The sequence below is a fragment of the Artemia franciscana genome, unplaced genomic scaffold (genome assembly GCF_032884065.1).
Source record: "Artemia franciscana unplaced genomic scaffold, ASM3288406v1 Scaffold_253, whole genome shotgun sequence".
Lineage (NCBI taxonomy): Eukaryota > Metazoa > Arthropoda > Branchiopoda > Anostraca > Artemiidae > Artemia > Artemia franciscana.
In genome coordinates this window covers 590256-616555 of record NW_027063379.1, presented here as the reverse complement: position 1 = coordinate 616555, position 26300 = coordinate 590256, and the positions used below count along the sequence as shown (strand labels likewise).

At 35.4% G+C, this 26300-nt stretch overlaps 1 long non-coding RNA gene across 1 annotated transcript in view; it reads left to right on the top strand.

Annotated features, from left to right (window-relative positions):
- Positions 1–1044: 1044 nt before the first annotated feature.
- LOC136042954 (uncharacterized) overlaps positions 1045–26300 on the top strand; it is a 37609-nt gene continuing 12353 nt past the window's right edge. The window contains exons 1-2 of the long non-coding RNA XR_010621512.1: positions 1045–1099; positions 25314–25437. This is a non-coding gene — a long non-coding RNA (uncharacterized LOC136042954). The remainder of the gene's footprint in view (positions 1100–25313; positions 25438–26300) is intronic.

Here is a 26300-nt window from a genome sequence, read left to right as displayed (position 1 = left end):
TTTAAATAGATGTTATTTTCAGCTTAGTTGACAAGTCTTTAAGCTGTGCCTTTGGGAATCACATGACCCCTATCAATTTTTGTGTATAAGGCCATAGGCTATAAAATTTATCCATCGTTAAATATTTTATTTTTTAATTTGAATTGCTTGGACATTTTTCGATTGGGGAGGAATTAGTGAATTTTATACCGAGAAGGAGGGTATTCACTAACATCCTTTGAAAAACGGCGAGATGCTAAATTATTACAAAAATTATTTACAAAAAATAGATTTACAATTAAATTACAAATAAAAAATTATTTACATAAATATTTGCAAGAAATAGGCTTCGAAATCAATCAAAATTTATAGTCAGTATTATGGATACAAAAGGTGTTGATTGCTTATCCGTCTTCTTATTTGATTTTGTGTTGTTTCAGTTCTGACTGCAAAATAAACTCGTGGAGATTTATATTTAATGTTTACAAACATTGGTCGAAGTATAATTGCCCTTGAATTATCCCATTGGTTTTTTTAAGTCATTCATTTATTTTATTTTAAAACGAAAATTATAATTTCAATAAATACTTCTCCACCAAAATATTTTATTGTTACGTCTCTGTTTACCATTTATTCATTAAAATTCAAAATTTCCTATTTTCCTTATTTGTATTTTATTAGTCAGGCTGGGATTGTGAAAAAGTTCTTAGAATAAAAATTGGTCCGTGAGCTAAAAAAAAAATCTCGGAACCACTGCTCGGAACACTATTAAAAAACGACGTGATATCGAATGTTAACACGTAACATTAGTGAAATTCAAAATTTCCTATTTTCCTTATTTGTAGTTTATTAGTCAGGCTGGGATCGTGAAAAAGTTCTTAGAATGAAAATTGGTCCGTGAGCTAAAAAAAATCAAAAAAATCTCGGAACCACTGCTCGAAACACTATTAAAAAATGACGTGATATCGAATGATCTCGAATATTCCTTGGGTTTTTTCTGTTTACAGCGCTACCTATACTAAAGTCAGTTACCGCCCAGTGTTTCTAAAAGAAAAGAACAGCAGACTTAGAACAACGCAGTGAACGAAGTAGCCTAGGGTATATTATTTTATTTACAGAGGTTGGTAATGATATTTTTGGAATAGGCTGCTAATAGTTTTTTTTAAAGTCAATACAATATTTCGTGTTTGGCTAGAAGTCTAGAAAATAGGGTGTTTAACAAGAAAGTAGCCTAGTTATTGTTAGGCTAACATGTTTTTCCTGTGATTTTACTATAATTTGCCTTCAAATCTCATCCTAATGCCCAAATGCACAGCCCAAGCTTTTTATTTCCGAGACTATGGGTGTTATGGCTCTTGGTATTGTTAGAATTGATTCAATTTTCAGAGAGAAGGGTTTCACCCTCAAAGTAGGCTATATGAACTAAAATTTTTCATTAATGTAAAGTAATATTTTTTAAACATGTTTCCTTTTCAATAGCCTCAGTTGTTGGCTGACAGGTTACCAGCATAGTGTTAGACACATCTCTGTTTAAAAATGAAACAAATTAATTGGGTACATAATCAAGGCTATTGAGAATGAAACCATTTACAGTTATGAAAACCACTTAAGAAATCCTGAAAGACTTACTTATATCTTTTCTAATAGTACTTTACAATACCTTACAACCCCCTAAATATATAGTTCAAATTCTTTAGTTACCTTCTTTTTTTTTCTGTTTTTTGATTAGACTGCCTTTTTGTTTACTGATTTAACACCATAAAAGCAACATTTGCAAAATAAAGGTAAGACAAATACATAGGGAACTTTTTTTTAGGGCCAAAGACACCCCAGGGCCAGGGGGTGACTTTATCCCAAACCTTTTTAACCCCTATTTCAAGGTGCATCTTGACTATAGGAGTAATATCAGTATTCCTAAGGGGTGGCCTTGGCCCACAAAATAGTTGTTTAAAAAATCTTTCTTCATTAGACATTTTATTCTTCAAATATATAAAAAACCAAGCTACTGATATGGCACTTTCAAGAGATCAAAGCTCTGATCATGGGTGTATAACAATGTCTTGTTAAATATTCAAGAAACTCACTAGCTATGGTACTGGTACAGTATTGGAAGGTCTTCTAAAATCAACTTTGAGAATGAAAAGAACTCAACTTCAACAACCACAAAAATCTGGGAATTCAAACACTAGTGATCTAGATGATGAACAAGTGTTAGACACTGCAGGTGGATTTAGTGGCTTTAGAAGATCAAGGTGTCTGTACCAGATCTCATCCACTTCTTCTGGCGACTTCTACCTCTTCACTCCAGCCATAGCCATAGCTTTTATCTTTAGCCTTTTTTTCTTGGGATCAAGCTGAGGAACTTCTCCTGGGAACCTCTCTTCTTCATATTCAAACTGAACAAAATTGCCCAGTTTTAGATGATTGTAGATCTCAATTCCAGGCAGTCTCTTGCTCTCCTTCATCTTCAGACAACCTTTCTGGTTCTGGTTCCTTGTTTCTTTTGTGAGCAATCTTCTTTCCTTTTTAGACTACAGCTTTCTTTCTTTTCAGTCTGACTTGATCAGGGTGAACTCCTTCTTCAAGCATCCTTGTCTTGGCTTCTTCTGTTTCTGAAGTTTCAAAACAGAAGTCTTTGGCATAGTAACTTTTTCCAGCAGGAACATCAAGACATTTCTTTTTTGCTGTTCTCTTGGGTTTGTTAGTTCTGCGCATGTCAAGAACTGTCATATTGAGAACATCTACTGAACCTTCTGTTGATGATGCCAAAGGCAAACAACTGAGAACCTTTGTTCTGTCCAATGGTATTATTCCACTTTTTGCAAAGCCAGAGATTAGGTCTTGTGCTCCATTTGCATCCATCAGTGAATCTGTCAGCTTCTTTAAAAGCCCAAGAAAATGCTCTTTAGGCAACAAAACTGCTTTTTGACTTTCACCATGTGTCTTGGATCTTGTCAGGATCTGTCTCCACCTCACTTTCATTGGCCAAAAGAAGGCCACATCACGCGCGGCTGAGTAAGGTGATTGGAGTTTGGGATCAATGCTACAAAGCTAATGTTTTCTTGTTCATACTGTTTGATAATGTCCACATCAAAATGCGAGGATAAATTGTTGCTGATTACCACCTTTTTCCCAGGGAGCTTCTTCAACCAGGGCAAATGACTGAGTGTGAACCAGTCATGAAAGGAAACAGCCTCAAACCAGCCAGACTTGGATTTGTTGAATCTACAACCTATGTACCCTCCTTGGACCCGCATATTCCACAATTTCTTACTTTTGTACACCACATAAGGAGGCACCACTTCCACTGCTGTGTTACCAGCAAACATTACAGAAATAGCATATTTTGTTGAGTTCAATATTCTCTCAGGGTACTTACTTCCACATTTTGTCACTACTTTTTTATTTCCTGGGTCATCTGTAAGGTTAGTTTCATTGTAGTTCTACACATTCTCAGGTGGTACTCCATCAACTTCCTGCTTCAAATGATTGAAGTATTTGTTAACTGCTTCTGCTCTGATAGCTGCTCTAGATTGTTAAATATTGCTGGTAAATCTCTCACTTAGGACTTATTTCCTTGAAAGAAACAGCTGGAACCAGTCATCCCCAGGAAGGTTGTTTGAGAATTTCACAACAGTTTGTCCATGACTGTAGAGATAAGACTGAACCAACTTCTTCATTTCAAATCTGTCCAATGGGAAACCAAGCTTGGAGAGTTTAATTGCAGCATGTGCTATCAACCCCTCTTCCTCCTCACTCAGCACTGTGATACCCCCAGGGCTAAAAGGGTGAGAATTGGTGAGTTTGTTTTTCAAAGTGCTTCTGGGTATTTGGAATGTCTCCTCTGCCTCTCTTTGTATCATTCAACCACTTCTAATACCTGATAGAGCATCTTGCAATTTTTGGTCACTGTAGTCTCTGTACATTCGGGTCCCAGGTTCTCTTACGTATGATCTTGGCATCTTCACATTTGTTTGAATCTGAAAAAAAAGTTAGTGTTGACTGATCATGAACAACAGTAGTTGAATCGCCTTCTTTGCTAAAATGTATGGGTAAATTTCACCCAAAATTTTTTTTTGGTCTGGTTTCTGGGAAATTTGATGTTTAACTGCTCATTGGTGTCATTGAAGAGAATGTGACATGGCATTGTAGTCACTGTTGATTTCTCTGTGTACCTGTAAAAAAAGCAAATTTAAAGCTTTTATCCAATGCTTGTCACCAGCCAAATTTTCAGAAAGTTTAAAATTTACAGGAAATTCCTTTGTGCATATATTTATTTTTCAGAGGTGTACTTCATGATCTGCTACTCAGTGCTTAAACCCATTCTTTTCCATGATAGAATTTGTTCAATCTGTGAAAAAAGGAATGCATAATCCATTACCTGTGATAAACGGCAATCCTTATTAAAACTCTTAATCCAGGCCTGGGCCAAATTCACACACGTGGGCAAAGTGACCCCATTTTATGGCAATGGCGAAAGGGTAATTCTTTCACCATTACTTTGAGTAGGTCTTCATGTTTTAGTTTTTTGTGTTTGTTTCGAAGTTTTTTTTATATTATCTTTGGTTTTTGTCAGTAGTTTTTATTTTAATATTGTGCACTGAGGATGGTCTAGTGGAGGTTTTGACTGAAATATTTACATTGTTATCTATGTTTTTCACTGGCTTGTATTATTGTTGTTTCTCACTTCTTTACTGTTTTTTTCCATTGTATTGCTACTTTATTCCACCCCTGCCTAATTTGTAAATATATGGTCCAAATTAAACATTTTTAGGTCATTTTCGTTTTTTATATTTTATCAATGCTTCTTTGCTGATAGATCTATTTTAGGAAAGAATGACATAATTAGAAAAAATACATAGGAAATATAAACTTGGGAATATATTTGTCTATCTAAGGGAGGAGTAGAGGGTAAATTGAAGCCATTTTGGGAATGGTTTAAGTATGTCAGCTTAGAAAAAAGCTGTTTTTAGTTTTTCCTTTGAACCGACCTAATTATATGCTAATGCCCTTTAAAAGTAAGGCAACTATTTTTAAATACTATCATTCATAAAAGTGTACTACCTTTTATTAATACCACTTTTCCATTTGATGTTCAGATATACACTCCAAATATATATTATCATTGAATTTTTTATCATAAAACTTTTCTTTCTGCTGCTTGGTTACTGTTAATTTAATAAGAAGAAAGATATAAGCTTCAGAAAAGTCATTTGTAACATTCTATCTTGGGTATTGCCTTGGATAACTTTCTGCATTTTGGTAATTATACTAACAAAAGTAATCCAAATAAACGCAAGTATCTTCTATTCTATCTCTTACACTATCCCTCTGTTTTTCCCTCTATTCCAAGCCTCCTCATCTGCCTGATTCCCCTTTCATTTACCACCTCCTATCAGTAAATTCATTTTTTGACCTTTTTACTTGGGTGCACCTCTTCGTTCTGGACAATGCTTTCATATTCCCTTTGACAGAGATAAGTCTAGTTTTATCTCATCTTTTAAAGTTGTCAAAGTTTTTTTTTTTACGTCTGGTTTTATATTCATAACTGCCAACTATTTTATAGTCTAAGAAATCACTCTTTATTTCAAAAAAAAAAGTTCGCAGTCTTTAAATTGTGATAAATTGTATCATAGCTTCACATATCTCAATCCATTGGGTGTATTATAAGATCTTCAAAGGAAACATCCATGCCATACAATTTACAAGGTATTTTAAAGTTCATTTTTTCAGCCACGGCTCTCATGGGAGTAAGTTCCACAAAGTCATTCACTTACGCACAAAGTTGCAGAAAAAAGGCTCTGTAAAAACAAAAAATTAACGTAGGAAAAACCAGATTATGACTCAGTGAAACTTACGTTTAAAATACCCAGTTCAAAATTAATATACCAGAAAGTACTGATAAACCTGGTTAATTGTCCAATTTAAGTAAAAATGATGTTTTGAAATAATAAAACTTTTAGGGGCGTTTTATACTTTCACTTAACGAGATCTGTAATTACTTAAATGGGTCGGTAGTGTAATATCTATTTTGTCAGTGTTTGTTGTCAGACAACACAAGTGGTTCTAACATTTTTCAAAATAATAAGAAATCTATTGCATATATGCAATTCAGTGTGTATATTTGCACACTAAGGGGGGGAGGGGGGTTGTAAAGGCATTTCTCTGGTTAATAAATTGCTTAAGGTATGCTAGTTTTCAAAATAAAACTTCCTACCCTGACAGTGTACTCCCTTCTCCTGATAAACCCATTTATTGCTTTAATGGCATATTTTCTGTTATTTTTTCCCATTATTTTTCCATTTTTTCCGCTTGTATTAATTAGCCTCGAATATATCCAGTTTAAAATGAGGGACTGTGATGAATATTTGCACCAAAAAAAACTTTCAAATGTGTAAAAAATTTGAATAGTAATCCAACACGGAGTGTAGCTCATGTGTATTAGGGTGGAGCTTATTTTAAAAATTTTGGAAATATTATTTTCTTACCCCCCTAAGTTGTTCCATATCACATGAAAACATTGTAGAAAAAGTTTGAGCCATTTATAATAATGTTTAGGGGTAGCTCAAGTACCTCAAAGATTAAGAAAAAAGAAAAAAAAGAAGGATTTCGATTAAAAATTTTAAAAATTAAAAATGTTGGAAATATTATTTTCTTACCCCCCCTAAGTTGTTCCATATCACATGAAAACATTGTAGAAAAAGTTTGAGCCATTTATAATAATGTTTAGGGGTAGCTCAAGTACCTCAAAGATTAAGAAAAAAGAAAAAAAAGAAGGATTTCGATCAACTTGTATTTTGCTTTAAAAAAATATAAACAAAATTGTTTAGTTCCTATTTATGGTTGACCTGACAGAGTCTGCTTCCTGCTGTCGGGATAAACTCTGCGGTGTTCATTGACAACTTGCAGCAGAAATTGCAGCTGCGACTCATCTTGGGTTATAAAACCGCTGTACTCTTGAATGAGTGCCACTCCTCGCTCAGCGTGGTCATTGACGACTTTGAGTGACCTCACAGTTTCTGACGCTAGCCCGTAGTCGTGTCTATCTTCCCACAAGTCTGGATCAACTGTGAGAAATCCATCCGAAAGATCCATCATTTGAAAAAGTTTTGCTGACTTAGCTGTAACAAAATGTTCCAGGTTTTTATTCTTGGCTGAATCAAGATCAATGGTGATACGCTTGGTATGTTCCTGTTCCTGGTCGTCTTCACTCTGCATAGCACTCACCATCAGTCTCTTTGTCGACGAACTGACGTGACTGTCGAAGAAAGTCAAGCCAACGAGTTCGGGTGACAAATACCACAAGTTACCGGAAAACTTGTTTGATGTGGCCTTTGAGATTGCCAAATGGATGGACAAGTACTCGAGCAGCGACTTCAGTAGTAGTAGGTCACTGTACGGAGCACCTGAGGCTAAAGGTGCAGAGATCCAGGCTTTCAGGTACACACGTACTGAAAACACACACACGTCATGCAAACCTCTTTCTTCTGTGAGAGTCAGTCTAAACTGAGCCTTGAACATCCAGATCTTTAAACTGTATATCACTTTGCTCATCCATCTGGCATGGTGCATCGCTCCGGGTGACATGAATCGTACTCCTCTCGCAGGAGTAGCACACTCGAAACGCAGCACCAATGACGAGCTCCATAATATGATGTCTACAAGCCAGTGACAAGAGTTCCTTACCTAGCTGCTGCTCCAACAGAACACAAGCACCAGAGATCCTGCCAGTGTTTGAGCTTCTAGTATCGAAACACATGGCTCGGATGTTGCCGGGTATGCCCCAGTCTTCAATAGCTCCGAAGACAGCAGAAGCCTGAGCCTCGCCTGTTCCGGATGGAAGCTTGGCTACTGTGAGTAGCTGTAAAACTTCTTTTCCGGAAACCAAAACAGGCAGACGATCAACCTTCTCTTTTCCAATGAGGTCGGGGATCAGTTTGCCGTCCCAGTGGACAACGAGGGGAACATCACTCTGAAACTTGGCTCTGATGCTTGCAGAACTGTGAATTCGATGTTTTGCTCTGAGTCGGCGAACTGAATCTCTATTTAGAGCTAGTTGGTCAATAGTCATTCCTAAGCTTTTGGCAGTTTCTGCTATGACAAAAACAGCCTTGCGGTCTGATACTTTAGTACGATCAAGAGCTGCTGCTAGTTCAGGTGTAACTACAGCTTTTCGGCCCCTCTTTCTTTTTTGAGTTCTGCTTCCTCCAACAGCCCCCTCACTGTCAACGTCTTCTGCTGCGCTGATCTCTGAACCAGATGTGGTAAGTTCGGCTGTGGTAGCCTCTATCTGTTGTATGTTCTCTGTTTGCTGTCGTCTTTTAAGTGTTTGCTGCTCTCTCTCAGACACCCTTTTCTCCTTGCAAGCTAGTGTTTCATCTACGCCAACCATTGACCCCCGTCTCCCTTTTTCTCGCTGGGCTAACAAGAAATCTTTTTCTTCTTGTATTGACATCGTGTTCAGGGCATCGGCGTGAGCGATATCAAAAAGATCCTCGAGCCTAGATACGAAGGCCGCCTCTCTCGCCTGTTGAGTTGATGACTTTCGTGCTTTGTTCTTCTTGAGAAGACGCCATTCTTCAAATACCTGCTCAAGCTTGGTTTGACAGTTTTGATGATCTCACATTGGAATTCGAGCTTTCCGACAAAACTTGGCTAGTTCGGTTACAGCAGCAGCCGACGAGTGCCTAATGGTCTCATTCAGTTCAAGGTGGAGATGAAGAAAGAACCCAAGAACCATTCGCAATGAAGGCAGCTTGCTACCTCTTAATTCAGACACAGAGCTACCAATGAGATATAACTCCGTTCGAGATCTAGTTGCATTTGCTAACATTTTCAGTCTCAATTGGGTCTGAAATAAACAGAAAACAGAATTTATAATCATGAACTTAGGTAGTGTGAATTTTTTTTTAGAAAAAAGAGCAAAAATTGTTCAACTCATTGCTTCTCCAACAAAAGAATAGGCTCAGTTACATTCAAATTCGTCAATCAACGCTCAGTAGTCATTAACGTTATATAAATCTACTGTCTTGAGACAAGTTAATACACAATTAGCTTATTATTGTAAAAAAAACAACACTGATAACAAAACAGAACTGATACAATATCGCCTCGAGCAAAAAACTACACTAGACTGAGTCTTGGTGTCCGAGACTCTAGTAAGCGCAACCGGTCAAAAGCAAACAAGTCTGAACACGTTCATCTCTGAAGGATGGAAATTTTGCATTGCCGGCTAAATTATGTCTGGTTCTGCTGCAAGTTGTCAATGAACACCGCAGAGCTTATCCCGATAGCAGGAAACAGACTCTATCCGGTCAACCATAAATAGGAACTAAACAATTTTGTTTATGTGTTTTTAAGCAAAATACAAGTTGCTCGAAATCCTTCTTTTTTACTTTTTCCTTCTTTTTTACTTTTTTTCTTAATCTTTGAGGTACTTGAGCTACCCCTAAACATTATTATAAATGGCTCAAACTTTTTCTACAATGTTTTCAGGTGATATGGAACAACTTAGGGGGGTAAGAAAATAATATTTCCAAAATTTTTAATTTTTAAAATTTTTAATCGTCTAATTTGTCTGAATTGATATGGGAAGTTCTAGTTTTCTTTTTAAGAGTCAAAAAGTGATCGGAGGGCAACTAGTCCCCCCCTCTCCAACATCCTTTTCCCCAAATATATCTGATCAAATTTTTCAAATAGCTTTTTTATAGTCCACCTGTCATTTAACATTGCCTCTGGGGTAGACACAGCCCCTCAGAGCTATGGGGAAAGGATTATAAGTGGTGCCCTTGGGACATGTAAGGTTATTATGGAAGGGGTGGTCTTATCAACTCAGCAGGAGGCTCATTTTATTGAAAATCGAAAGTTCTAATTTTATTTTGAACAATTAAATTTGATTGGTGGGCTATATGCCTCCCACGCTCCCCCCTCAAGTAATCCATGTGTCATATAACCCTCGCCACATATTGCTGGAGTTTCAAGTTGTGCTCTGCGTGCATATAAGGTTATTGTGGAAGAAGTGGTCATATCAGCTTTCGAGGATACTCATTTGATTGAAAAATTTAAACTCTTATTTCTTTTTAAGAATCAAAAATCATTTAAGGGCAACAAGCCTCTGGAGGTGGGGGCAAATTTGATTGGATATTAAAGGCTCTAGTTTTCTTTTTGAGAGTCAGAAGTGATCAGAAGGCAACTAGTCTTCCCCCCTAATGGATTGCCCCTCCAAATTAACATATTAAAACTATGAGAGAGCCCTTTTGTGCAAACTTGTCCACGTGTCTTAACAATACCTCTGGGCTCGACACCTCTCCCCCTCGTCCCCCAGAGCTTAAGGGGAAGGGCTGTAAATTGTGCCCTGAGCGCATATAAGGTTATTATGGAATTCATTATTATCAAATAATGTAAAATCTAAAATTGGTGGCACATATTAACCCTTTAAAAATGTATTAATTCTATCATTAGTTACATCATTCCACTTTACATTATTTTCGTAGGGGAAAGAAATTTTTCATGGTACACTCATTTTTTGACTTTTTGTTTTGTTATTTAAACTTTTAAAAAGTAAAATTGTCAGTTATTAGCGCCCTTGTCATATTACCCTCCTTCCCCTAAGATTTTGCTCTAGATCTAACTTCTCAAATATATATTCTTTTTTTTCAATATTCAACACAGACACTCATGCTAAACTGGATATATTTAAGGCCACTTAGCACAACCGCAATTACAACGGACTAAACAATGAAAAAATAAAAATAAAAGAAAAATGTTTCATATAGGCAATAAATGGGTTTATCAGGAGAAGGGGGTACACTGTCAGCGTAACGACTATTATGTTGAACAAATATTATATTAACGACTATTATTGAAAAGGAGTATAGACTAAGGAAATCATTAACAACAGAAATGAAGTTTACAACCCTTTCCTCCTTAATGTGAAAATATATACTCTGAATGCTATAGATTTTCTATTATTTTGAAAAACCGTTAGAACAATTTGTGTTGTAAAGTATTCAAGTTCAAGTCTTTTTTTCTTCCTCAAGTTCAAGTTTTTCTTCTTCCTCAAGTTCAAGTTTTTATTTCAACATTCACAAATAAATAAATAAAATACAACACTTTCGCGCTGGGGAAAACCGATGAGGGTTTGTATTCGCGCGAAAGTCCACATATCTACTTACCTATAATGACAAATCTAATCTCTCTTACTCATTAATACACAACTCTCCCTCCCCCTTTCATTCCTCCCAACCCCACCCTACCCTCCTACCCACCCTTACCTCTCAAGCCCACCTGTACTTCCCTAGCCCCACCCTTACCTCCCGAACCCACCCTTCTTCACCTAATCACCCTACCATCCATAGTAGAATTCAACATTTATCCCCCAAAAAATAATCTTTTAATTTCTTTTTAAACAGAGGTACGTGTTCCGCCGCCCTAATGCTCACTGGTAGTTCATTCCCTACACTTGTACCAAGGTGTTTAATTGAGAAGGAAGACCGGGTACAATGACGTAAATCCTCAACGATATCACTACTATGCCTTGTTCCATAATTATGCAGATCACTATTTGTTTGGTAAAAACTCTTAAAGACATCCGGGGCTAGGCCATTCATACACTGAAACACAAATACAGCAGCCTGATAATCTCTTATCTGACCGACATTAAGGAGCTTCAGCGACGTAAAGCAAGCACAGGTGTCATGCACATCCTGGACATATCTACCTATTGTTCTAACAGCTTTATTTTCTAGAATTTGCACTCTCCTATAGTTGGATAAGAAGTTCTGCCCATATGAGGCAGCCGTAGGAGATATATGAATAAACCAACGAATAATATATAGTTAGAAATATCCTCTATGGGAGAAAGTTCTGCAGACGACGAAGTATGCCAACCCCACGGGCGATGATCAACTTGCTGAATTGGTTTACCACATGAAGTTACGAGTCCATACACATCTAGCGATGTACCAACTCTGCAGAACGTCATTAAAAATGTCTTGCGAACATTTACGCACAGTAGACTTAATGAGGTAAAGACCTCTAGCATTTCCAGTGCAAGATTCGCTTTTCTCACCAGCTCCTCCACAGATGAGGCAAACACAGTTAAAACAGTATCATCAGCAAACGAGGTAAGACACACATCTTTCAGGTAAAAACGCATGAGATCAGCATGGATAAGGTAAAGAAGCGGACCCAGCACTGAACCTTTTGGTGCTCCACACATCACCGGAAATGCTGCTGAGTTCACATCACTCAAGACTACTTTAAGAGATCTTCCTGTTAGATAGCTTTCAAACCATTTCAGGCACTTTCCTCGGACACCTAACGACTCCAACCGACTTATTAGCGTTTGAAAATCAACTTTATCGAATGCTTTACGAATATCAATAAATATAGACAGTGGTGTTTCACCTGTATTTATACCACTATTCACTGATTCCACGAGATGTTGCAGAGCATTCGTCGTCGAGTGCCCTTTGCGAAATCCGAATTGGGTCTCACTCAGTAAACTATTAGACTGTAGGAAGCCCTATAGACAATTACGAAGTACTTTTTCTAGTAGTTTAGAAAACAATGGAAGAATAGAAATTCATCTCCAATTCTCAATTTCCTTTTTAAGGTCACCTTTATGAAGTGTTATCACTTTCGCAACTTTTATTTGATCAGGAAAACTGCCCTTTTCAAGTGACAGATTAATGATGAAGAGCAGGCATGGTAGTATATCATGCATTATTGCTTTAAACGCTCGAAGAGATAAACCGTCTACTCCAGCAGAATTTGATTTAAGAGATTTAACTATTTTAAGTAGTTCATCACGTGTACACGGATCAAACGCTAATTCAAAACTCTCATCTCTATTATCACATATGATATGTTCTTGAACCTGTTGACATCTGTTTTTATACTATTTCGCACTAAACCACCAATATTAGAGAAAAAACTACCAAATTTATTTACAATTCCACTCTTATCTTCACGGGCAAAGCCCTCAAGTTGTACTTCATCCCCGCCAGTATCAGTATTCCCACCAGTCACTTCTTTAATCAGTTTCAAGGTTTCTTTCATATTTCCTCTACTATTTGAAAACTTTAAATCATAATATTCAGCCATAGCTTTGCGACGTAATTTGTTCACTAAATTGCGTTGTTTTTTAAACAATTGAAACGAAGCATCACTTTTATAATCTAGATATACTTGATAAAGCTCAATCCTTCGCTTCCTCTCTTCTGGTATTTCACTTGTTATCCATGGCTTACGGGGTTCCTGTTACACGGGGGTCCCATTACCTTAATGGGACACTCAGTATCATAAATAGGTAAAATAATAGTCATTAGATTATCAAGTGCTCTCGTAGGGGATTCTTCTTCAGAAAATACAGGGGTCCAATCGATGACACTAACTTCCTTCACAAACTTTTGAAGATTCTCTTTTTTCATCAATCTTGTCTTTATTTTCTTTTTATTGGATCTACCTAACTGACACTTCAAAACACCAACCAAAGGAAGATGGTCAGAACCAGGAAAAGTCACATCAGCATAACAAAGCTTCAAATCAGCAGAACGAACGAAAATGTTATCTATTAGGGTTGAACTCTGTCCAGTTATTCTTGTAAGTACACTCACAAGCGGGTATAGATCATTAGATATCATAAAATTAAAAAAATCAACATTATGACTAGATAAATCCAACAGGTTAAAGTTGAAATCACCCATAACAATATGACTTGCTTCAGACGGTACTTTCGATATCAGCTGACTCATTCCTCCCACGATATCATCCAAGTGAGCACTGGGTGGATTATACACCATACCAATTATATTCTTTTTCCCATCAAATTCAATTTCAATTGAAAAAACTTCAACCTTACCTTCCATCCATAAACTAACATCATCCCTTTCCTGATAATTCAACCCATTCTTTACAAGAAAACCAACACCACCACGACCCATCAATACTCGGTTCTTGGTACGAAAATCATAACCTGGAAATGAATACAGAGAGATCGACTGGTTTGAGCTAAGAAATGTTTCACATAATCCAGTGATATCAAAAGAAGAAGAAAATTGATCAATTAATTCTAAAATATCTAGGTAACTCGTAGTTACGTGGACATTCCAAGAACATAGTCGCATACTCCTTTCATTTATGTCTTGATTATATGGTAGCTGAATATAATCACTTTCCCTCATATGCTTTAGCTCAACACTCGTTATACCATCATCACCAGCAATACCTTTCGATAAATAATCCTGAAGAATAAAACGATCTTGATCAGACGTTACCATTTTTCACATAAAAAAGTGACACTTCAAAAAAAAAAAAAAAAAAAAAAAAAAAAAAAAAAAAAAAAAACAGAGGAAGACGAGCAAACAGGGAATACAGATAAATAATGGGGATAAGAAATGTTAATAATGAATCTAAATAATAAATTAAACATAAATATGCATAAAAATTGCTAAAAAGAATACCATTAAAAAATAATAATAGAAAAGAAATAAAGAAGAATGGAAGAAAAACATATTTAAAATGCATAAATCAAAAATACTATATAAGGTCATCAATAGTCCAGATCCGCCTAATCGGAGCAGTATCGGTTTCGCGCACAAAAATACGGCCTTGATCGGACCACACACTGCGAATTCCAAACTTATCTCTTGAAGCACTCAGAAGATCACGCTTTCGTTTAGTAAGATTCTCGGCAACAAACAATCCTGAACCAATAAGCTGCTTCTTTGCTTTAAATACATGGCGGGCTGTTTGTTTTTGTCCAAACTGAACGAGGACAGGGGCAACTTTATCTGGTCTTTGTGCAATATTTGAACCAACACTAAATCGCTTTACACTAACTATGTCTGAAACCGCAATATTAGTTAGGCCCATCTTTACAAACAATACGTGTTTTATAGCATCACCAACACTTTGTGAAGAAATCTGTTTGACACCGTTGAATAGCAGGGAATTACTTCTCCCTTCCTGCTCTATGCCATCTAATTTCAGCTCAAGCTGATTAAGACAGTTTTGTAATACTTCAATCATATGCATAAAAGGTTTTCAGGTGTTTTTCTATTATTTCAAATTTGGGCTGAAACTCAATGTGTACTGCATCATAAATTTCAGAAACCATCGTTTCAACTGGAAAATTAACATGAATATTAGCTATAGTTTGGGATGTCAAATCTTTAAGCTTTTCATCAATTCTTCTTAATTTCTTCAGTTATATTTTGCTTTGTAGCCGCAAGTTCATTCTCTGTAGCGGCCACTAGGCTACGAAGATTAGCAGTAGAATCCGAAAGCTGGCTATCCGTTACCAAATATTCCCCTTTCTTTAGAAACTGCCGGTAAACATCAGGATGATTTTTTAGCTCATCAAACGCATGATTTACACCCTTGGTTTTCTTTGTTGATGTTTCCTTCTCATTATCATTAAAACTAAGAAGATTAGCGACTGGTACAAGCTTACGATCGTGTTTTTTGCCGTAGCAAAAAACAACAAATTTGCAGTCTCCGGTATTCGTCGTCATTACCTCTAGGATTCGAATTGGCCAAAGGGGATAGCACGCAAATTTGCCTAGGAATAACTCACCGATTTTAATGTTTGCAGGATTCATGCCTTATAAATGATAGATTATAAAGTGAAAGAAACTTATCTTTCTGTGAGGGCCGAGCCTCACTAATGTATCCAAGTGAACAATCAGTCCAAACTGTGCGAGGTCGGCCCAACTGCTATTCCTTCTCGACACTAAACAGCGTAATTAACGCACAGGCAAATTATATCCAATTTTCTCTACACACCACACTTGGCTATCGTATCTAATTTTCTCAATTCAAAACGCCAAAAATCTGATTGTGTGATAAATTCAAGTGTCAGATTGCACAATTTCTGTAGTCACTGAATTAATTCATGGTTAAGGAATCAAGTTCAAACAATTCAAAAGTTCAAACAGGTGTAATCCCTTTGAGAGCTAGTTCAACAAAATTTGTGACAAAATAGATGTAATGAAACCAAACCATATAACTAATAACTGATATCCTAAAGCGAAGGCTTAAAACACCCCTTAGAGTCTCATTATTTCAAAATATCATTTTTACTAAAATAAGACAATTAAACAAGCTTAGTAATACTTTCTGGTGCATTATTTTTGATTTGAATATTTTAACCTTAAATTTCAATGAGTCAAAATCTGATTTTTCCTACATTAATTCTGTTTTTTTTTTTTTTTTTTTTTTTTTTTTTTTACAGAGCCTTTTTTCTTGATGGGATCATTCTGAATCCCACAGAATAGTATCGATCCCTATTTCTGAAATTTTGTGTGTAAGTGACTGGCTCTGTGGACCTCGCTCCCATAAGAACCTTGACTGAAAAAATATGATGCCATGTAAATTGTATGGTTGTGATGTTTTCTTTGAAGTAACAGTTCACCCGGGCGATTAATAGACGCAAAATCTTCTAATACTCCCAATTGATTAAGATATGTGAAGTTGTGATACACATTATCATAACTTAACGTCTGCGAACTGTTTTTGGAAATAAAGATTGATTTCTTAGAGTGAATAATATAGTTTACTGATATAAATATAAAAATAAATCGGAAAATACTTTGACAACTTCTAAAGAAGAGATAAAACTACACTTATCTCTGTCATAGGCAATATGAGGGCATTGTGCAGAACTAAGATGGGCCCAAGTGAAAGGTTAAGAAATAAATTTACTAACAGAGGTTTTAAATCAAAGGGGAAGGGGAATGAGGTCGAGAGGGGGCAAGGGATGGAGGGATAATGTAAGAGATAGAATTGAAGATATTTGAGATTTTTGGGTCTCGCTTTTGTAAAATATACCTTTAGCATTCTGGTGTTATTTACTCTTTAGTTAATTTATCGTAAAGGAAACCAAACCATTAATTTACGTGTATTCGTTTATATCTAGGAGTATTTCGAAAGCTCCCATGAATGATTAGCCAAAATTTCGTATTTCAAATCAACAGGCAAATTAATTTAAACAATCTGTTTCTTAGCCTATTAGGGGAAATATAACCCCAACCACATAGCTCAAAGAAAAGAATTAAAAGAAACAAATTAATAAACGTTCTTTAAGTAATTTTCTGCGGAGGGAATATTCTGTAGATGAAGGAGGGTCCCAAGTGGAATTTTTCGTAAAGGGATGGATTTTTTTCCAATGGAATTATCTAACGGAGAAGATTTTCCACAAAAGAGAGTTTGCTTCAAAAGTTCATTTTTTATTTTTTTTTTATTAGTTTTTTTTTACTCTAACTAGTGGCTGGTGGAGATCCTTGTCAAAATATCTGTTTTTATATTCTCTCTTCGTTTGCCCTTTGGCTAGAAATATCCGTCAATTTCTAGATAATAATTCTTTGTTTGTTGTCGTACGTCATAGATTTTTTTTAGTTAAAAAAACAAACATTTTTTGTGCAAAAACCTTGTATTTCTAGAAGTGCATGCATTTCTTATGAAATTATAGTCTACGCAAAAAGCTGCAATTTGATGCAGGTCTCTACCTAAATTAGGATGGTGAAATTCTTTTTTTTTTTCAAAATAGTAATTTCAACAAAACCCTGCATTTTATGCGTCAACTTTATGATATTAATTTGGATTTTCTTATCATTCATACAACTTAAAAAAAAACAAACAAACTGCAGAACAAATTGTGAAAATATAATTTGGTATATGGATAAAATAGATTCAAGGCTATTGATTATTAGCAAAACTAACTCGTTAAGTTAGGGGAAAAGTTTCAATCACTTTAAAAAATATAGTAATCAGTCAATGGATCAGTATAGAAAAAAAGAACCTACAACGGTAATTATGGGCTATTAAAATATATCAGATTGTACACACACATACAGAATTTATAGAGACGCCCTACAAGCAAGTACAGTCTTGTTAAAACCTGGTTTTTCATTGCCCCTCTAATTTATTTTAATTGATATTGAGAAATAAAGGCTCTTTGTGACTCTAACGAAAAATTTGGGAGAAGGGGGTTCTAGAAAAACATGAGCAGTAGTATACTCTGTACTAAAAAGAGCAAATGAATAAAACTACAGAAATAGAGTCTTGGGAGAAAACTTGGATTTGCAAAAAGATGTAGTTCAATCATGAGAAGAAGAAAACACACCTAAATTCTTCGAGTTTGTTCTCCCCCCCCCTCAACACAAAAAAATGTACGTAGAGAATTAGCTAAAAAGTTCAGGCTTGTGAGAAAAGCAGACTTCGATCTCGTTTACTATTTTATCCAAGTTTAAGATCAAACTCAAAAAGCAATTACAACTTTTCACGAAGTACTGAGTCTTTGCTAAGTAATTTGCTGCTCTGACGAGTCGTATGGTCCACGTTCATTGCCCCATATGATCTTGAAGGCCTTTAACGGATACGGGACGAGAGAAGTAGGTGATGTTGGACGCCAAGAACAATTCATCCGTAGTGTCTGCAGACTGAACGGACTTAAAGTATGTTCACCATCAGTCAATCCTCATCATCTTATCACTAATGTATTTCTGGTGTTATTTTTTAAAGTGAGAAACTCTTCTTGCTTTCTGGAAATGGCCTCAGCATGCAATTGGTACAGCTTTTAGGTATCGTTTCTTATCTCCGCCATTTTAATTTCCGTTGCTGCTCAATCTCGAATATTTTTACTTACCCATTTCTAAGTAGGCTCTCCATTTTAGGGTTTGCTTCTTGAGGCATCACTGACCTCTTCGATAGTGGATTCATTCATTTCTTTAATTTAAGACGAGCAGTGCTAAATCTAAAGGAGGAGGAGGAAGCTTGCTGGAGAAGCTTGACAAAATATCTGCTATTATCTTCTCTCTTTGTTTTAAGAAAAACCTCAAAATCACCCTCGTTTTCCATATTATATTTCCTTGTTTGTGTCAGGTATTTATATTTCTTATCAAATTATTGTATTTCCTTTCATTTGTGTTTATATTTCCTGTCATTTGTATTTCCTATTTTAATGAAATTTGACACAAGTTTCAGTTTTTTTTTGTAGACCACTACAGAAGGCTGTATTTTGATGCAAGTTTCAGGTTTCTATTCACCAATTTTCAAAATTCAGGATTGTGAAATTCTTTTATTTTTTTTTCCAAAATAGTGATTTATACAAAAAACTGCATCTTATGTTAAAATTTTTTATATTAATTTGGATTTTCTTTTGATTCATGCTAATTTAATCTAAAGAAAAGAAAAACATTGTGAAAATATAATTGGCTATTGACTATTAGCAAAATTGACACATTAAGGTACGGGGAAAAGTTACAATCACTTTAGAAAAGACTGTAATCAATTTAATTAATCAATTTAGTAGGGAAACAACCTAACAGTAATTGTGCGTTATTAAAAACATATCAGAGTGTATACAGAAATACAGAATATATATAGACGCCCTACAAACAAGTACAGTCTTGTTCTGTTCGGTTTGACCCATCTAACAATGTTTGTTTTCCTTCAATTTCCACTTTTTACTCAGGTATACCACAGTTTAGTAATGTTCATACTTATCTCTTTGATATCACATTTGATGACACATTTTTGTCTGAAAAATCAGTAAATGTTTAGAATTAAAAAGGAACGAATATTGCATAAAATATGAAGATCCCTGTTACAAAAATGCTTGAAAAGTGTTGAATTGAAAGAAAATAAATAATTTAATTTGTCAGAAGTTAGTGGAGCAGGAGGCTATTGAACCCTTTACAGAGTGTAGTTTGCCAATTCATTTTGCAGGGTAAATAAGGTATTTGACAGATGTTAAACTTCAGTATGTTGCTTTTTACACTGGGTGTTTTTTGAAAATAGAAACCCTTGTTTATACGGGTAGAAAAAAAAAAAAACTAAAATTCCTGCAAAAATGATGAAAATAGGCCCGGACAACATAAGGGCAGGACGTACTCATCATTTACAATTATTTTTCATTTAGTTTAACGGCTTTCTCTCTGATTTTTTTCAAAGTCCACATCTTTTTTGTTGTCTCCCAATAGGCTAAGGCACCTTAAACACAAGGCTGCTTTCAGGAATGTCGATGGGGATGTTGAACCAAATCTTAACACAATTATTTGATGTAGACTCTCAAAAAAGTGCATCAGCAATGTCTCACGAGAGGCTGATAGTATTAATGGGAAATTTCAGGGATAATTTGGGGATGTTTAACTAGCAGAAAACACGATATAAATCATTCTTGTCAAAAATGTGTTTCTGCAATATCTCAGAAGTGGTTGAAGGTATCACTTTGAAATTTTCGTGGAATATTCTAGACATACTGGACTAAATTAAAGGCATTGTGTACCTCCAGGTGTTCAAATTGGCTTTTGTGAAACCTTAGGAGCGGCTAATGAAAGTATGTTTGAACTTTCCGGGAATATTTAGGCAAAAATTTAACTCAATCAAAAGACACACTTTGTGCATCCAGGTTGTAATATTTGTAATATTTAGGAATTTTTAAGGGTATTAAATTGAAACTATTTTGGTATAATAATTAGACCACCGAACAATTTCAAAAGACGCTTTTTGTCCCAGCTCTGTATCACAGGTCGGTTTGTGAGACCTGGAATGCCTAAAGGTATCTGAAAATTTCATCGAGTTTTGAAACAGATGTTCTACTAAATGTAGACATTATATACATCACGGTTGTCAAAAATGTATATCTTCCACACTCAGAAACTTCTATGGATATTGAACTTAGACCTTCAGGGAATAAACTCTCTGAGTTCAAGAAGGGTGTTGAACTCTCCCCTAGTAAGGGAGGGGTATCCGAGTTATCCAAGGGTGCAGCTCATCTTCAACGTCTTGAGAACAGCTAAAGGTAATCAGTTAAAACTTTCGCGGAACAATGAGAGGACTATGGATCTAAATCATAAGGCAATATGTTCATCGTGGTTTTCGAAAAGTTGTGTTTGGTGTGTCTCAGGAACTTCTAAGAATACTCATTAATCATCAATTATCATCATTTTTGAAATACTAAAACACTTACATACATGAAAAAGTTATTCGGCACAAGAAGCTTTGCTTGTTATGGGCCATACAGCACAATAATAGAACACTAAAAGAACCATAAATAATACTTAAATCAAACAATACATGTGAAATAAAGATGAAGGAGAATAAACACTAGTATACAGTAAAAAAAAACAAAAAAAAACTAGTAGTAATTATAATAACAAAAATAGGTAGAAACCAAGAAATATTAAGTAGAAACTTTTCATGTAATAGTGAGACTGTGGCTGAACAAAATCAAAGCTACTATGTGTATCAAGAATGAAAAAGATGCATGTATAAAATTTGCAATTTACCGAAAACTAGATATATTTTGAACGTTTTACGTTTTATAACGCTCATAAATCCGAAGTTGCCAAAGCTATACATATTGACTGATGTCAATATATACTAAACTATCAGTCAATATTGTTTATTACTTCCCAGTAATTCTGCTGAATGTGATTATTTTCATTTTTTCTTCTGTTTTGACAAATAAAAACATACGAATCGAATTTAAATTTGTTAAGGGCATGATTTATGTTGGTGTAAAGCTTAAATTGTTATTTAACTTTATTTTTTCTCGTTTTTGTGTAATATAGCTCTACTTTTCTATGAAAAATTTCTTGATTGGTAAAATAAAAAAAAAAATAATTTTTCAAAAACAAAAAGGATGCTGTCTTGTCACTGCAAATCTGAACATTCATCCCCCTGGTTTTTCTTTAAAGATTTTTTAAAAAGACAATTTGCCCTCCTCTCAGCTAAAGGCTTACACAAAATTAATATACCAAAAACCAAATGGATGTTGTCTTGTCACTGTTAATATTTTAGCATCTATTCCCAAGTTTTTGTCAATTATGATTTTTTTTTTATTGCTCTAGTCTTTTCTTTTAGTTTCTACGTATCGTTTGGGCTAAACATGGGACCATTAGGCTGGGTAGGGGTGGTATAAATTAACAACCAACTGGAATAGCGTGTCGAAAAAAAAAACACGAGAATAGGAATTGATTAGTATGTCAACTTCCCCCTTTGTCAATTATGAATTCTCGCCTTTATTTACCGGAATTGCAGTTGATATGCCGTATCTAACTATGTCCGTCCATTGCTGTTGCCTTTCATGTGTCGGTATTGTACAAATAACCAGCTCATGTATTTGGGGTGGGCGCAATGTGTGGGAGGTACAGTTGTTGGTGTTGAACCCCTTTAATAGGCAACTTTTTCTGTTTTTATACTTCATTTATTTCAGCCTTTACTTGCTCCTCCGAGCCTTTAATCTCTCAAAAAAAAATTTTGATACGTTTTGAGTAAGGGACCTCAGATCCAGGGGGGCAGGTGTATACCTCCCCTCTTGAAGAGATGGATGATTTGTGGTTGGGACCGTTTGCTCTGGTTTGGGACGAAAGTTATTTCTTTGTTATTGGTTTTTAATAGTTGAGGTTTTCAAAAGCTTTTTATTATTAAGACTGTTTCTTTCTCCAGAAAAGTTTGAGACAAGGTTTAGTCACTTTGTGCGGTCTCTGTTAGATTTTACTAATGTCGCATACTGCTGAAAAGTATTTAGTTATATTTAGGTTTATCGAAGGAATCTGTCCGTATTACCACAAAAGCCAACTGGGAGGTGAATATCTGCATTTTGTATGAACAAGTAGTGGAAATTTAAAATCCTAACTTCCGTAGGCTGTCGAAATGATATTTCAGGATTGTGCTGTCACAACATGGCTGAAAAGCAAAATATTCACTTCTTCTTGATGTCAAAAATTTGTTTTCCAGTCTTGCTATGACATTAATGTGAAGAAATTTATACCATTACTTTTTTTGGCTGTTTTTTTTTTTCGTTTTTTTGGGTTTGCTTTTTTGTAAAGCAGGGTGTTTTATGGCACTTGGTATGAACCAAGTGACATAGCAATCGCAAATTCTGTCGGTCCTAGTTTTGCCACTTTAGTCACTTCCAGGTAAGAAAGGACGATGCAATTTGGCAGACGTATCAGGGACCGGACCAGATTAAATTAGAAATAGTCGTTTTCCCGATTTGACCATCTGGGGGGGGGGGAGTGGGTGGCCCGTTAATTCGGAGAAAATTGAAAAAATTAAGTATTTTTAACTTAAGAACGGTTGATCAGATCGTAATGAAATTTGATGTTTGGAAGGATATCGTGTCTCAGAGCTGTTATCTTAAATCTTGACTGGATCTGGTGACATTTGGGGGGGGGATTGGGAGGGGGAAACCTAAAATCTTGGAAAACGCTTAGATTGGAGGGATCGGAATGAAACTTGGTGGTAAAAATTAGCGGAAGTCTTAGATACGCGATTGACGTAATTGGAACGGATCCGCTCAATTGGGGGGGGGGGGGTAGGGCTAATTCTGAAAAATTAGAAAAAATGACGTATTTTTAACTTACGAAGGAGTGAACGGATCTTCATGAAACTTCATATTTAGAAGGACTTCGTAACTGAGATCTCTCATTTTAAATCTCAACCGGATCCAGCGTCATTGGGGGGGGGGGGGTTGGGGGGACGGGAAATCTTAGAAAATATTTAAAGCGGAGAGATCAGGATGAAACTGGATGGGAAGAATAAAAACCTGTCTAAGATACGTGACTGACATACCCGGACCAGATCTGCTTTCTTTGGTGGAGTTGGGGGGGGGGGGTAATTAGGAAAAATATGGCATTTGTAACTTACGAACGGGTGACCAGATCTTAATGAAATTAGATATTTAGAAGGATCTTGTGCTTTACAACTTTAACTTTAAGTTCCAACCAGATCCTGTGACATTGGGGGGAGTTGGAGGGGGAAACCGGAATTCTTGGAAAACGTTAATTTTGGGGTATTTTTATCTTACGAATAGGTGATCGGATCTTAATGAAACTTGATATATGCATAAAAGGATCTTATGTCTCAGATGCTCCATTTTCGACTCGAATTGGATCTGGGGACATAGGGGCTTGGAGGAGGGAAACAGAAATCTTGGAAAACGCTTAGAGTGGAGAGATCGGGATGAAACTTGATGGGAAGAATAAGCACAAGTTCTAGATACGTTATTGACATAATTGGAACGGATCCATTCTCTTTGGAGGAGCTGGGGGGTGTTAATTTGAAAAAATTAGAAAAATTGAGGTATTTTTTTAAGAACACGTGACCGGATCTTAATGAAATTTTTTATTTAGGAGGAATTCGTGTCTCTGAGCTCTTATTTCAATTCTCGACCAGACCTGTTGACATTGGGGGGAGTTGGAGGGGGAAATCTTGGAAAACGCTTAGAGTGGAGGAATCGGGATGAAGCTTGGTGGATAGAATAAGCAAATCTCCTTGATTTGTGATTGACGTAACCGTACTGGATTCGCTCTCTTTGGGGGAGTTGGGGGGGAGGGGTTCAGTGATTTGGCGAGTTTGGTGCTTCTGGACGTGCTAGGACGATGAACATTGGTAGGCGTGTCAGGGAGCTGCACAAATTGACTTGATAAAGTCGTTTTCCCAGATTCAACCATCTGGGGGGCTAAAGGGTGAGGAAAAATGAGAAAAAATTAGGTATCTATAACTTATGAGTGGGTGATCGGATTTTAATGAATTTTGATATTTAGAAGCGCATCGTAACTCAGAGCTTTTTTTTAAATCTTGACCGGCATTAAGCCTCTGATTTTCCTTTTCCTTTTAAATCAATCTTTTGATCCTTAGAATTTTGTTGGAGTTCATACCATATTAGCTCTTGGCTCTTCTTGCCTCGTTACAAGTGCCATAAGAGCTCTTAGCTCTTGTTTTTTCAACAATGTTGTTTTTTACGTGATTTGTATAATAGAAAGTAAATGTAGTAGATGTGCAAAAATTATTAATTTGAGTTTTGGATTTTGGTGAGGAAATGGTTGCCACTTTACTGCCTATTTTCATCTAATTAAAACTCTACATTATATGACATATCATCTCTGTTCATCCTAAAACATTAAAATAAAGTATGGGTACTGCCTCCTACCCTAATAGCAAAATCCTAAAACCTTCTGCGTCATTGAACAAAAAATTCAGTTGCTTTAAAATAAAATTTTGAACTAATTGGCTTTTCACTTGCCATCACTATATATCAATTATTTAGTTTAACCTTATTTCTATCTAAGACCGTTCACAAGAAATTTGGTTTCACTACAAACAAGAATTTTGCTACTGCTTCATTTCCTACCTGTAAAAATCTAAAGCCTACTGCGTCATTGGAATAAAGTTTAGAATAAAGTTTTGAGTACATCCTATGCTACATCATACTGCTTTATGGTAGAGCAGAAATGAGCTAGAGTTTTTGAAAATTTATTCTGGTGGACTGTTATCTTGCCTCCTAATCATATTTTAGTGTGATATTTTTTATTTACATGGAGCTTGCGTTAATAGACCTGAAGGGCCAAACAATTATAACGAAGTATTACAATCAGACATATGGAATGGCTGTAAATCTATAAACCGATCAAACTTACTTTTGAATTAGATCGAGAGAAAAGGAAGGTAAGTTTTAAAGCCCAATCACTGTGATATGTCACCAATTCTCACTGTAAGAGAACTAGATTTATAGAATTTACCATTGACTAAAATATTCTAATTGGTGCCAGTCAAAGGTCAGTGTGTTGATAAAATCTCATATTGACCGGGCCTTTTGGGTTTTTGTTTTAAAACCTATTGTTATCAAAAATGTTTGGATAACTTAATACAGAGAATAGTTAAAGCTGAAATATTAAGAGAAATAACAAATTTCAGAAACATTTTCAAATTTAATTCAAAATAACTATATTTAAAAAAAAATTTCATTAACATGTTTAAAGTAATTAAATTCTATTTAAATATTTTTTAATTAGCATATAAGTAGATAATCTGCATTTTTAATTAGCATATAACAAATAAGTAGATAATCTGAGTCATCTTGGATTAAACTCTTCCTTATAAATGGAATTTGTCCATTTGTTGGAATTTTTCTGAAAAAATACTATATACGTTATTACTTGATTTGCAATATGTTCATAAGTCATATCGATCTAAATATATGCTCTGAAAATTTTTTACGCTTAAAGTGATATTGTGATTTTGATAAGCGAAATATCCACTTGATATTTCCGTGATATAATGTTTGTATCGCACATTTTAATTTTTTTTGTATAGTGTTTTTTTTTTTAGGGATAGAATCTTTTTTTAATCTACGACTTTACTTTAACTCTTCTTTACTAGCTGTTAATAATAATAATTGGTTTACACCCTCTTTGCAGGCATGAAATGCACTTAGAGGAATACAAGAATACTGAAAAATCAAACAAAAATGAAAACAATAAACAAGAAAAAGCTCAAGAAAAAAAAAATAACATCTCAGCTACTTAGAC